Consider the following 12,020-nt stretch of genomic DNA (forward strand, 5'->3'; position numbering starts at 1 on the left):
AATGAATTTGGGCCAAAGCTCCGATTCGCCGAACCACAGACCGCCGTCAACCTAACGTCCATGACAAGCAAAGCACGCAGTTAGTTTGTCCAGCATCGCGAGAAAAGAAGCGAAACTCACGGTGGTCTTTCGCTAGCACTGCTAATTTTTGAATGTACAAACTACAGGCGCGTATACACGACAAACATGCAGTGTTAGCGCGTAGACGCCCGACATCGTGCTTGCCACTGTTCGGCGAGCAGCAAAGTCGTTAGGTCAGCGACTTCCGAAACCGAAACAAGTCGAAACCAGACGAGGCAGCCGAAGCGGATCGAAGTGCTAGCCGTAGCCATTATGAGTAGGTGGCGTTAGAGTGTCGTCGCGCCTAAAGCCCCTACTTTAGTCGCGCCTTTTTCTCTTGTGTGCTGTTGGGGACCTTGCTGCTTGCGGCTTCATTATTTCGAGATATACGAGGCACAGAGCTCAACAAAATAGCTCGTGCGATGTGCAGAAGCGTGGTAAGGTTGTGTGAATACCTGTGCAAAAAGTGTGCTCGCGTGCCCGACAGGTAGTGCGTTTCCTTTGTGCGCTCTCACTGCAAACACTGCGCTGACGACGGGACTATTGGAGGGCGGCCACCACCCGGCATACATATGACATCTCGGAGGTAAGTTAATTTCCATCTTCCCTGTACATTCTCCTAAAAACTTCGCGCAGAACTGATGATGCATGCCAACACAGCGCTAGTTCGTAAACATCAAGACGCGCATGTCATTATAACATACGGTAGTTTGTTTTTGACGAGGGAAGGGTGAATGCGTTTGCTGTGTCTAGGAAAAGAGACAGTTAGTGCCAGGGGCTGCACGCTCAGAGTAGAATATGCCGTACAAATCATCACTCGTAAGACCATTGCGGGGTGCACGATGCTGGCGCCTACTGCAATTCAGCCTTCGGCAAGAATTTAGAATGGGCCAGTTCCAAGTGCCTCGACCCGGGCCTTATGTTGCGCTGCAGTTGAAGATCCGGCGCTTGTGCAGTTGCAACTACACGGATTGAATAAGCGGTAAAACCTACCTGCGTTACTACAGGGCTAGAATTATTCATATGTTCCATAAATATTGCGGATTACGAGGTATGGAGCCGGCGAACATGCGACGGCAGTATGATTCAGCAGCAACCGTACTTAAACTCCATTGTCGAGCCTTGGGTAGTAGAAGGGAAAAAAAAAAAAAAAAAAACGTTTTTAGCTATTTTTATTGGGCTTGATATTTTCTTTTTCATACTTTGGTCGTGACTGAAGTAATCCCCAAAAACTACTAAGCGCATATAAAAGACACCAAACTCAGACTTTCAGTCCAGACATGTCAGTAAGGTGTAAAGGTAATTATGCATTCAACAGTACCAATAGTATTGATTTTCTTGTTTAATTATTTACAAATGAAGCGAAAAAAATCTGACTTAGTGCTGAGATGCCCCATTGGCATCTTCTCTAATATGAAATGTGAATCAGAATGTGCAGTTTTTCCGTACTCAGTATACCACTGATTCATCACAGATGTGAGAATATGAAATTCATGCAAGTTTCAAAATGAAGAGTGCATGCAGAATTCCAAGCAAAACAAGCCTTTGATTAAAGTATCATTCAGTTGTGGTGTTTTCGTTTAAATTTATGCATGTTTTGTAGAAGCAACGGTAGAGTTGATATGGAGTTAGTGTTGTGTCTGGATCTAGATTATGAATGGCTACCACATTTATGAATTGCTTGGTTGCCACATGCACTTCCAGACATTGTTTGAACAGTCACATCACATTCTGCATTTGGCTTCTTTTTACTTTTTTTGCATGGAACTGTTTCCACTTTAGAGTGTGTAGCCTTTCACAATTCATAATTGATCGGGTGAGCATGTTTTGGCATGATGAAAGGTTTGGAAGTTCGAGAGCATTGGCCCTTCATGATGCACAAGGGGCAGACTGCTTACTGCACTGGTACCACTATCTTCCTAGATTCCTAGGTATCACTCATATTTCTATACAGAATACATGTTTTCAGAAATCCATATTTCTTGTCCGACTTTGCACATTCTTCAGTTGACATAATGGGAGCTAGGGACGAACTTTTGCCTTTCTTGGTGCACTGCTCCTATTTTGTTTAAAGAGCCGCCACATTTTGTGTAACCCGAGTTGGGGTGCAAACACTGCATGTTCATAGGGTGGTCAGGGAGCAAACTTGGTGGCACTGTGAAGGCCATGAACAATATGCTGATGATAGGCTGGCTTTAGACTGACTGGCTTGCATTTCTCGGTGTGTTTTGTATCTGCGAGGGTTCCATAAGCTGCCACATATATTGCTTTGATTTGATGTTGAGGTGACTGGCATGATTAAAAAGTCAATGTGATGATCGAAGTCTTCAGAACATGCTGGGATTGTACTCCTGGCTTAAGTTGCAGACATTGTTTGCTGGTTATACCTTTGAGAGGAAATCTAGTAGATGAAGCTATGGGCAGAGTGCTTGCTTGGTATTCCAACCTAACCACCCAAACGTCACTGTTTACTGGAAACAGATTGTTCAAGCTTCCAGCCTTCCACTTGTTTACTCGTACATTGCAGTGAAGTGCATTTATGCCTTGGCACATGGCAGGCTCAGGGGCTCGTTCATCGCCACTGTACTAGGTTAGACCTCCAGTTGACTCGAAATGCCTTTTGCCATTGCCATGAAATAGTTGTTTAAAAGAAGGTTCGATGACAGAAATACTGTTTGCTCTCTTAGTAGGTAAAGAACAGTTAGCATAACATTTCTTTCGAGTTACATTACCTGGCATCTCTAGATGCGCGTTGTGCCTGTTATGGGCACTGAATTCTTGGTGTGAGATCAGAGGTTCCTGCAGAATCGCAGACTTTTATAATGCTACTTAAATTATGAGCAGATCGAGGTGATAGATGACAAGACTTTACTAATGGTCAATTCCAATCATAGGGTTTAGTGACTTACAGAACATTATTTTCTGCTCTTTTTGGAGTAACTGTATTCCAAATGCAGATCCGGAACACAAGTCCCATCTTCCCAATGCAGATGGGGAGCGATTGCTGAGCCAAGATCGGTCCCTGGAGCAGTGGATTGTTCTTCCGAAATCAACAGAACCGGCTAGAAGTTTGCTTGAGTATTTGTTCAGCTGCACCTTCTATTTCCAGTAGCATGCTCTGCTGTGCTGACTGTGCCCTCTGTGCTCCATAATAGATGATCATTACTTGCCACTGCTATGAATGCAAATTGCTGTCATGAACTAGTGCTTACTCTTGAGGACAGCAAGTCTAAGAGTAGCAGTATTGTGCAATAATCTTTTTTAAAGACCTCAGCTCGGAGTGTGACTAGAAGATTTTGTGCGGAAATCATCTTTATGTGCTATTCATGATCTTAAAGCCATTCCTGAACTCTGAAACAGTGAAAATGGTGAACTGCGACTTCCTTTTATTTGAGAATAGTGCCAAAGAAATTTTACCCTGCTTGCCCGCACTCGGCTATACGAAAGAATGGCATAAACTGTTGATGTTATTGCCATCCCAAGAAGCAGCGGGAGAAATGCAGACCTATTACAGGTTTAAAAACAGCTGGCACGTGTAGACGAAGCATAGGCTAGCACACAGAATAACAGGCAATTCTTCTGTCAGTTCATGGGCACCACCTACTTGCGCTGGCATGAGTTCCAAACGCAATCGGGACACAATCTGTACTGGATGCAGGTGCTCTTTTGCGGAGCAGGCAGACCACTTCACTTGTGGGATTGTAATTCACTGTATGTGCAGAGGAAAAGCAGGTGAACGTGTCTCTGCTGGCATATGTCGCATTGCCTGCTGTCATCCTTTTTACTTTCAATATGTGCTAATGACAGGAATGCTCATAGCACAAGTAGAGTGAAGACACTGATCTGCGCCATTATGGAAATGCCGAGATGTTAGCATGGGCAAACATCTCTTTGCATCACCGCGAAGCTTGCTAAGGCTCAGTTCAATGTACGAGCAAGCTAACACAATGCGGGCATATGTCAGACAGCTCTTTAGCTATGGTCCTACACAACTGCTGCCATACCTTTAATGAGAACTCTTGACTAAAAAGGCAACATTTTACAAAGAGCAAAGTAAATGATAAGAATGACTTTTTTTTTTTCATTTAACAAAGCTGGTGGTCACAGTGAAGAACTCATGCCACGATTGTTAATATGCCTCTACTGCCCCATTTGTAAAGCAAGCATATTGAAATTCTCGAATGAGCATGGTTACAGTCGTGAGCAGCTCTGTTAGATGTATGTCCATAAGGGTGGCATATTGTTTCGTTGTTCAAAAGAATTCTAAACAATAGGTCGTTTGGAACTTAAAGGAGAAAGAACAGAGGAGCTGGCTGTATTTTTGTTTTGTTTTTTCCTAAAAAATAAAAAGAAGCTGGCTGTAGATGCAGAAATACTGTGAATGGTGAGAGTTGGACAGGTGCCAAGCAGTCGTGAACTGCACCTGGACTTTGCAAGGAGCCTCATGCTACTCATGAGCCACAGCTTGGCCATACCTAGCTTATATAAGCTTGGCTTGTACAAAACATGCCTGCAAATGTAACCCTGCCTCAAGGCTGCCTACACCCTACTGTGGCAGCTTCAGCGTTTAGACATTTGTCTAGTGAGCTGGGTGACGCGGGCTCGGTCTTAGCTGGGATGATTACATTTCGATGGTGGAAAAATGCTAGGTGCCCATGTGCTTTATAGTGTCAGTGCACATTAAAGAAGCGTAGATGGTCGAAATTATCCAGAGCTGTCTACAATGGCTGACCCTCGAAGTCAAAGTTTCTTTGGTATGTTGAACCCCATGATCAAATCAAGGCTGCCTACTGTTAGCATTAGTAGAGTACCTTCGCAATGCCACAAAGTCTGCCCCTCACCACACTCCTAAATTTCGTTGTTTGCAACTCTACTCAGGTTACTTAGTTTGATGACCCCTTTCCCTGAAACAGTAGCAGTCGACGAAAAGAAGTGTAAAAGCATATCTCACGCCCATGCACCGAGAAAGGTGCTGATTTGGTCTTATTATTTTTTTTTTTTTTCATGAGAATTTGGTCAGTGTCATAATATGACCCTTGGAAAGTCATATCTCTGCTGAAATGTTCATGTGACAATCTGGGTAACTTTTATAGATGGCTTGGATATGATATCATAAGTGCTATGATGGTGAACTGTGCTTAGTGTCTGCAATACCTTCATGATGAAGATGGTGAATGCAAATTAGACAGATTTTTGTTGTACTTTTGGTTCACCAGTGGGTGCCTAGTGAGTTGTCAGTGCAAGCTATCCATAGGTTCACTTTCTTCATGCAATTTACATAGCTGTGGAGTTCTCATAATAGCAGAAGTATCATATTTATGGGTCACTAACTACTGTTTTTTTTTTAAATATAAAATTTTGATGCATGATTTCACCCCATTTAGTTTTGTATAAGTATCCATTGTTCGTTTTTTTTTTTTCTTTTTTGTGCGTGTTCTGTCAATACCAATGCTGTCAAGGGTCAGTTTTTTTGTACTTTCTTTTATACCGTGCCTCTCCTGCTTGGACCATGTTTGGTCCGCAGTATGCGATAAATAAAAAATAAGTAAATGCGCCGTCAGCAACCCTGGAGTGCAGCGTGCTATTCACCTGGACACCATAGATATTTTAATCATGCCATACCCCTTTGTTACTTTCAGTTTTCAGTTCTACAAGTCTTGATCACGGTAGCACATCACTATACTCGGGGATAACTGTGGCTATGCAGCTGAAGTTAGGCAGAAAGGAAGAGGCAACATACCTCTTTCCCCTTGCCATGTAGAGTGGGTTACTTCAGCCCAGTACACTCCTAGCCCAAATAGTGAGCAAACCACTCTTCACGGCAAGGGGACAGAAACTTTTCTCCTTTTCTTTCGTACCTAGACTCGGCTGCACAGCCCCAAAACATTGTCCCCATGTACAGCAATATTCAATGCCACATTTCTTCTCAGTGTCAGAGCACCCTCTGCTTGCTCTGTACCACCCTTGCAGCAGCCCAGTGTTTTGTTTACCACAGAAAATCATGTCTGTGCAAGCTGTGTTGGCATGGAGAGCTGCATATCTGAGCCAACTTTCAGACTTTATGATGAGGCTGTCATTGATTGGCTTTAAGTTCCATGAAACGTGGTCATGTGTGTTGATTAGTGTCACATGAAGTAAAATTTCGCTGACTAAAATACAATCATAAGGATGTAATTTGGGTGAGTTGGTAAGGTGTCATCTTGAAAGTAGCAGCACGAAAAAACAAGGACGTGAAAAGAAGCAAGCAGATGCTAACTCGCAACTAATGTTTATTGATGCAAATAAGAAATATATAATGCCAAGCAACACTGCAAACCGCTCAATCACCAATAAGCAGACAGCAAAACATGAATCACTAAAACTTCCGAACGGTTCCATTTGAGTAGATATAGGTAGAGGTCAACTTGGCTGTGCATTGTAAGAATGCACTGGTTGCTTTCAGTTTCTTTCTGCTGTGCACATTCTGGCTGTCATCCATTGCAAATCAGCTGGGAAATCATTGAAGCTAGACATATTTTACAACTAGGTAATTAAGCTTCGATTGAGGAAAACGCAGAAAACTAGAAGGCCTTTCAGGTATGATCTGGATCAGATTCCATTAGAATATGCTGTGGAAGTGAGCAATCGATTTCAAGAATTAGATCTAGAAGACAAAGAGCCCGAAGAGATGTGGACTGATGTTCGTGATATAATACAAGAAGTTGCTACTAAGGTAGTTCCAAAGCAAAAGAAATGCAAAAAAGCAAACTGGTTATCTGAAGAGGCTTTGCAAATAGCTGAGGAAAGGAGGATGGCAAAAGGTAAGGGGGAAAGAGAAAGATACAAGGTTCTCAATGCGGATTTTCAGAAAATAGCAAGGAGAGATAAGAATGCCTTCTTGAACATACAGTGTCAAGCAGTTGAGGACAACAGCCAATTAAGGAACACAAGAGCTCTGTATAAGACAATCAAAGATATCAAAGGAAGCTTCTGTGCTAAGCTGGGCGTGATAAAGGACAAACGAGGCAAGGACCTCACGGAAGCCTCAGAGATAAAGAAGAGGTGGCAGGAATACACAGAAGAACTGTACAAGAAGGACCCGGATGTGCAAACCCAACATAGGACGGTTGTGATTACTGATCTCGAGCCGGGCATCCTGAAGAGTGAAGTTGAATGGGCCTTAGCCAGCCTTGCTAAGAACAAAGCTAGCGGAATTGATGGTATTCCAGCTGAGTTGCTTCAAAACCTCAACCACAACGCTGTTAACACACTGCATACATTATGTCAAAAGATTTGGACAACCCTGCAGTGGCCACAGGATTGGAGGAGGTCAGTTTACATACCCATTCCAAAGAAAGGCAGTGCCAAAGATTGTTCCAACTACCGCACGATCGCGCTTATTTCGCATGCTAGCAAGGTGATGTTAAAAATCCTGCAAGGTAGGCTGCAGCAGTATGTGGATCGGGAGCTTCCGGACGTGCAAGCTGGGTTTCGCAAAAGCAGAGGAACTAGAGACCAAATTGCCAACCTTCGCTGGATCATGGAAAAAGCAAGAGAGTTCCAGAAACCCATTTACCTCTGCTTTATTGATTATGCGAAAGCGTTTGACTGCGTAGATCACAGCAGATTGTGGCAAGCTCTCCAAGAGATGGGAGTTCCAATTCACCTCATCTGTCTCCTCAGGAACCTTTATGAAGGGCAAGAGGCCACAGTCAGAACTGGGCATGGTCTTACTGATTGGTTTCCGATTGAGAAAGGGGTGAGGCAAGGCTGCATACTGTCGCCCTGCCTATTTAACCTATATGCAGAGTGCATCATGAGGAAGGCCGGTCTGGACGAGTCTTCAGCTGGAGTGAAGATCGCTGGAAAACGCATCAACAACCTTAGATATGCGGATGATACCACTTTAATGGCAGAAAGTGAAGTGGATCTCAAGAGACTTCTGATGCGCGTACAAGAAGAGAGTGAGAAGTTTGGGCTTAAACTGAACATTAAAAAGACGAAGATCATGGCGTCTTGCCCTATCAAGTCCTGGAGCATCAATGGACAAGAAGTGGAAGCTGTGACAGATTTTCTGTTCTTGGGCGCCAAGATTACCTCGGAAGGAGACTGCAGCCATGAAATTAGGAGACGCCTGCTTCTGGGAAAGAGAGCAATGGTTAGCCTTGACCGCCTAGTAAAGAGCAGAGACATTAGTCTGCCAACCAAGATCCGTATAACCCGTGCTATGGTCTTTCCAGTTGTAATGTATGGATGCGAGAGTTGGACTGTGAAAAAGGCTGACCGCCGAAGAATCGACGCGTTTGAATTGTGGTGCTGGCGAAGACTCTTAAGAGTTCCTTGGACTGCCAGACGATCAAATCAGTCGATATTGTCGACCATAAACCCTGACTGCTCATTGGAGGGTCAAATTCTAAAGTTAAAGCTCAGCTACTTTGGTCATCTGATGAGAAGAGAGGAGTCGCTGGAGAAAGATTTGATGTTGGGAAAGGTTGAGGGTCGCCGGAGAAGGGGTAGGCAGCGAACGCGATGGTTAGATGGCATTCTCGAGGCATTGCAGATGAAGCTATGTGATGTTAAGAAGATAGTGAGAGACCGGAAAGCGTGGCGTGACATGGTCCATAGGGTCACGAAGAGTCGGACACGACTGAACGCCCGAACTGAACCGAACTGAATGGATGTGTTAGTGAGCCATCCATCATGTTACCATGCAGTGAGTTGGGTTATCTAGATAGGGAACTGTTCTTAAATTTTAGTGATTCATGTCTTGCGTTTTGCTTATCAGTGATTGAGTGGTTTGCGTTGTTGCTCGTCTTCTTTATATATTTCATGTGTGCTTCAATAAACATTAGTTGTAAGCTAGTGCCAGTATTGTCTCCTTTCATACCCTTGTTTTTTCTTGCTGCTTCTTTCAAGATAAAATACAATCTTTGCTACTTCGGCCATAAAATGAATTTTAATGAAGTTCCACATCTCTTAGAAAAGTAGTATTGTAGTTGCAGGCATGTATTAGGCCCTGCAGTACCAATTAAGGTGCTCGCTCGATGTAAAGCATAAAGAGAGGGAGGGCTTGTCTGATCTCGAACCTAGTGGGAACTGGTGGATTATGGATAGGCTGTTAAAATGCACTTGCAGTTAAAGTCAAGTAAATGCTTTTTTATTTGTAACTAGGGGCACTGTGATGGCTGACTTGCTCTTTTGCCAGGCTGGCGACGAGATGTAGTGAAAGGAGTTATTTTATTTCACTGTTGGTATGTCTCGGGTGATGTCAACATTGTTTCTTCTCTGGCATTGTAGGCAATCGCCCTTCAACTAATTGAATCCCAAAGTGAAATTTTGAATTAAAAAAATAATAATTTAAGATTATTTAGCAGGCAGAGGCAAATTTCATGCAGTGACCTGCACCAGCATGTCGTGCATCATTTCAAGAAAAAAAAACAGTATTGTGGTGTTCCTACTCTGTGCCTTTATTTCTTGCTCACAAAGCCTCTGCATGTACGTGTTGCACCATATTACGTTTTCACTAATTTGTTGGGTCATGGTACTTTTTGCCTTGCAGCAAGTTCCATGTGACTTCGTAAGCAATGGCTCCTTCAAGCTCTATACCCTTTGCCGGAATTGTGCTGTGCTGTGGTGGGCAAGAAGCAGGACATTGATGTAAGTACTGAAGACATCTTTCAGTATGTGTAGTTTTTTATTTGCCTAACCCACTACTGCATTTGTGACCCCTCATGTTTATTTTGACATTTAGGTTTCTTCAGTGTTTTCTTTGCTTGCTGCCGTTGCTTATTGGCTATGACATTTGGCTGTTGAGTTTGAGAATGTGGAGTGGAATGGTGCCTGTGGCCTGTTGATAGAGGCAAAATGCAAATTTGCCTGCCCACATTTGGTGCCACTGCATAGCTTGAAGAACTTTTGTGGAAGAGGGCTCTGGAAATTAACCCAGAGCCCTCCTTCATGATGTCTCTCATAGCTCATGTTCAGCTTTAGAGTAATAAAAGGACATTGAGGACAAGCTGATGCTGTCTTTTATTATAAATTACTGCATTCTATCCACTAATGTGCTACTTACTGAAAATGCGAGCTTACTTTAAGATAGGAAAAGCCAGAAGTTTTGAAACAGATGTCATTACCAGCTGATTTCATAAGTTCTACATGATGCATCCATACTTTATTGGGCACAGGCCCCAGAGGCTGGGCTGGTAAGGCATTCCCTTCAATATGATGATCATGGAGTGTGGTTTACACAGGCCTTTGATATCATTGAGTACCCTTGGTTTTCAGGAACTATTTCAGGGAGCTTTGGAACTCCTGAAATTATTTGCTTCTTAAAATTCTAAAAAAAATTGCGTGGTTTTTCTCTAAAAGTGAGCCTACATGAAAACTAAAAGTGCACTTCAGAGGGAACAATCGAAGAGAGCATGAGCCTATATAATATAAACCCAAAGTGACAGCCTGGCATGCGTCCAGACCATGGTTACAGGTGGCTCTCTTTTTCGCAGTAGAGCATGAGCCTATATAATATAAACCCAAAGTGACAGCCTGGCATGCGTCCAGACCGCGTATATCCGATCCCAACAAACGGATGCGGCGCGAGGGGGAAAACGAAGATGGAGAGGGAGAAGAGGCCTTCGGCTGGCTGTTACGAGCTGCGGCCGGCACCCCCATTCCACGCTAGCGACTCAAGGCATGGGCCTCGGCGTTCGTGTTGTTGTGGCAGCGTGCGATGCGCGTTGTCGCGTGGATGTGTGTGCGCGCTCTTGTGCTATACTTGTGCCGCGAGTCTTCTCCAAAGACCGCATGAGGCTAGTCGTCTTGTCTTGCCCCGGATGAACTAAATGCTATTTGTGCATTGATTCAATCGCTGGCGCTCGGTCGCTCCACGAAGCCCTTCGTGGCTCAGACGCAGGTTTGTTACATACCGCTTACATGCAAATCGGCCCCGAAATGCGATCTATTTTATGAGGGAACGCAAGCCTTGTATTTCCGCAAGATCCCTTGTGCTGACTGCTAGAGTTTGTTCTAGTAACGTTGCTGCTAGCCGTTGGATGTGCGTGCGTGATGTGCCGCGAGACTACCCCAAAGACTGCATGAGGCTAGTGCTCTAGTGGCTAGTCTTGCCACGAATCAATTAAATGCGGTTTATTTGTGCACGTTTTCGATCGCTGGTGCACGGCCGCGTCATGAAACCCGTCGTGGCTCTCAGTGCAGGTTTGTGTTGCATATCGTTAACATGCAAATCGGCTCCGAAATGCTGTCGCACGCTTTGTATTTCGGTGAGAACCCCACCTAAACCGTCCGGTGAAGCAAAGGCCTGCTTAAAAAGAAAAAAAAAAAAAAAAAAAGCGATCGTCCGTAGCTGCGCTTCAACCCCAAAAGCTGATACATTACTTTTACGAGTGCCTCTACTGCGTGCAAACACCTTCCGCCGTGCATGTAGTGAAAATGATTTGTGTATTTTGCAAGTGGCTTTAAACAGCTCGTGCAGCTGTTGCTTAGGTATTGCAGCAATGTGGCACTGTTCAAAGCTATCTTGTTTGCTTCTTAGTTTCGCAGGGTAGTAGATAAGAGTGAAAGGGTGCTCACAGTGTCATAAATGGCAATATAGCATCAACAAAACCTGCAGATGTCGCCCTTCAACAATTTTCCTTCTAAAGATTTACTTTCAGATTAAAACAAGCATTCATTGAATATCCATGCTCAGGTGGAAATTGCCACCACCAGCTGCTGCCTCTGAATACACTTTCTTTCCTTCAACATCAGGGTTAAAAGCCAGGGCAATCACAAGTTTCGTTTCTTTTTAACTTATTTGGTCAGTAAAGAAAGTGTTGTTCCTCCTTCGGTGTGGGATATGGTGTTTAACTTCCATAAGTGATATAGAAAAACTGCCTATAAGAGACGTCATAGTGGACAGCTCTGCATTAATGCCATTGATTTGAGGTTCTTCGTGTGCACTGACATTGCAAGTGTGTCTTGCATTT

General features: G+C 43.8%; 1 long non-coding RNA gene across 1 annotated transcript; it reads left to right on the forward strand.

Annotated features, from left to right (window-relative positions):
- Positions 1–220: 220 nt before the first annotated feature.
- Positions 221–5,431, forward strand: LOC146201514 (uncharacterized). Its single transcript, XR_014703544.1, has 2 exons — positions 221–646; positions 3,051–5,431. It is a non-coding gene; the product is annotated as an uncharacterized LOC146201514 (long non-coding RNA).
- The last annotated feature ends 6,589 nt before the right edge of the window (positions 5,432–12,020 follow it).

Source organism: Amblyomma maculatum, chromosome 1 (genome assembly GCF_055883805.1).
Source record: "Amblyomma maculatum isolate TAMU_Amacu chromosome 1, ASM5588380v1, whole genome shotgun sequence".
Classification (NCBI taxonomy): domain Eukaryota; kingdom Metazoa; phylum Arthropoda; class Arachnida; order Ixodida; family Ixodidae; genus Amblyomma; species Amblyomma maculatum.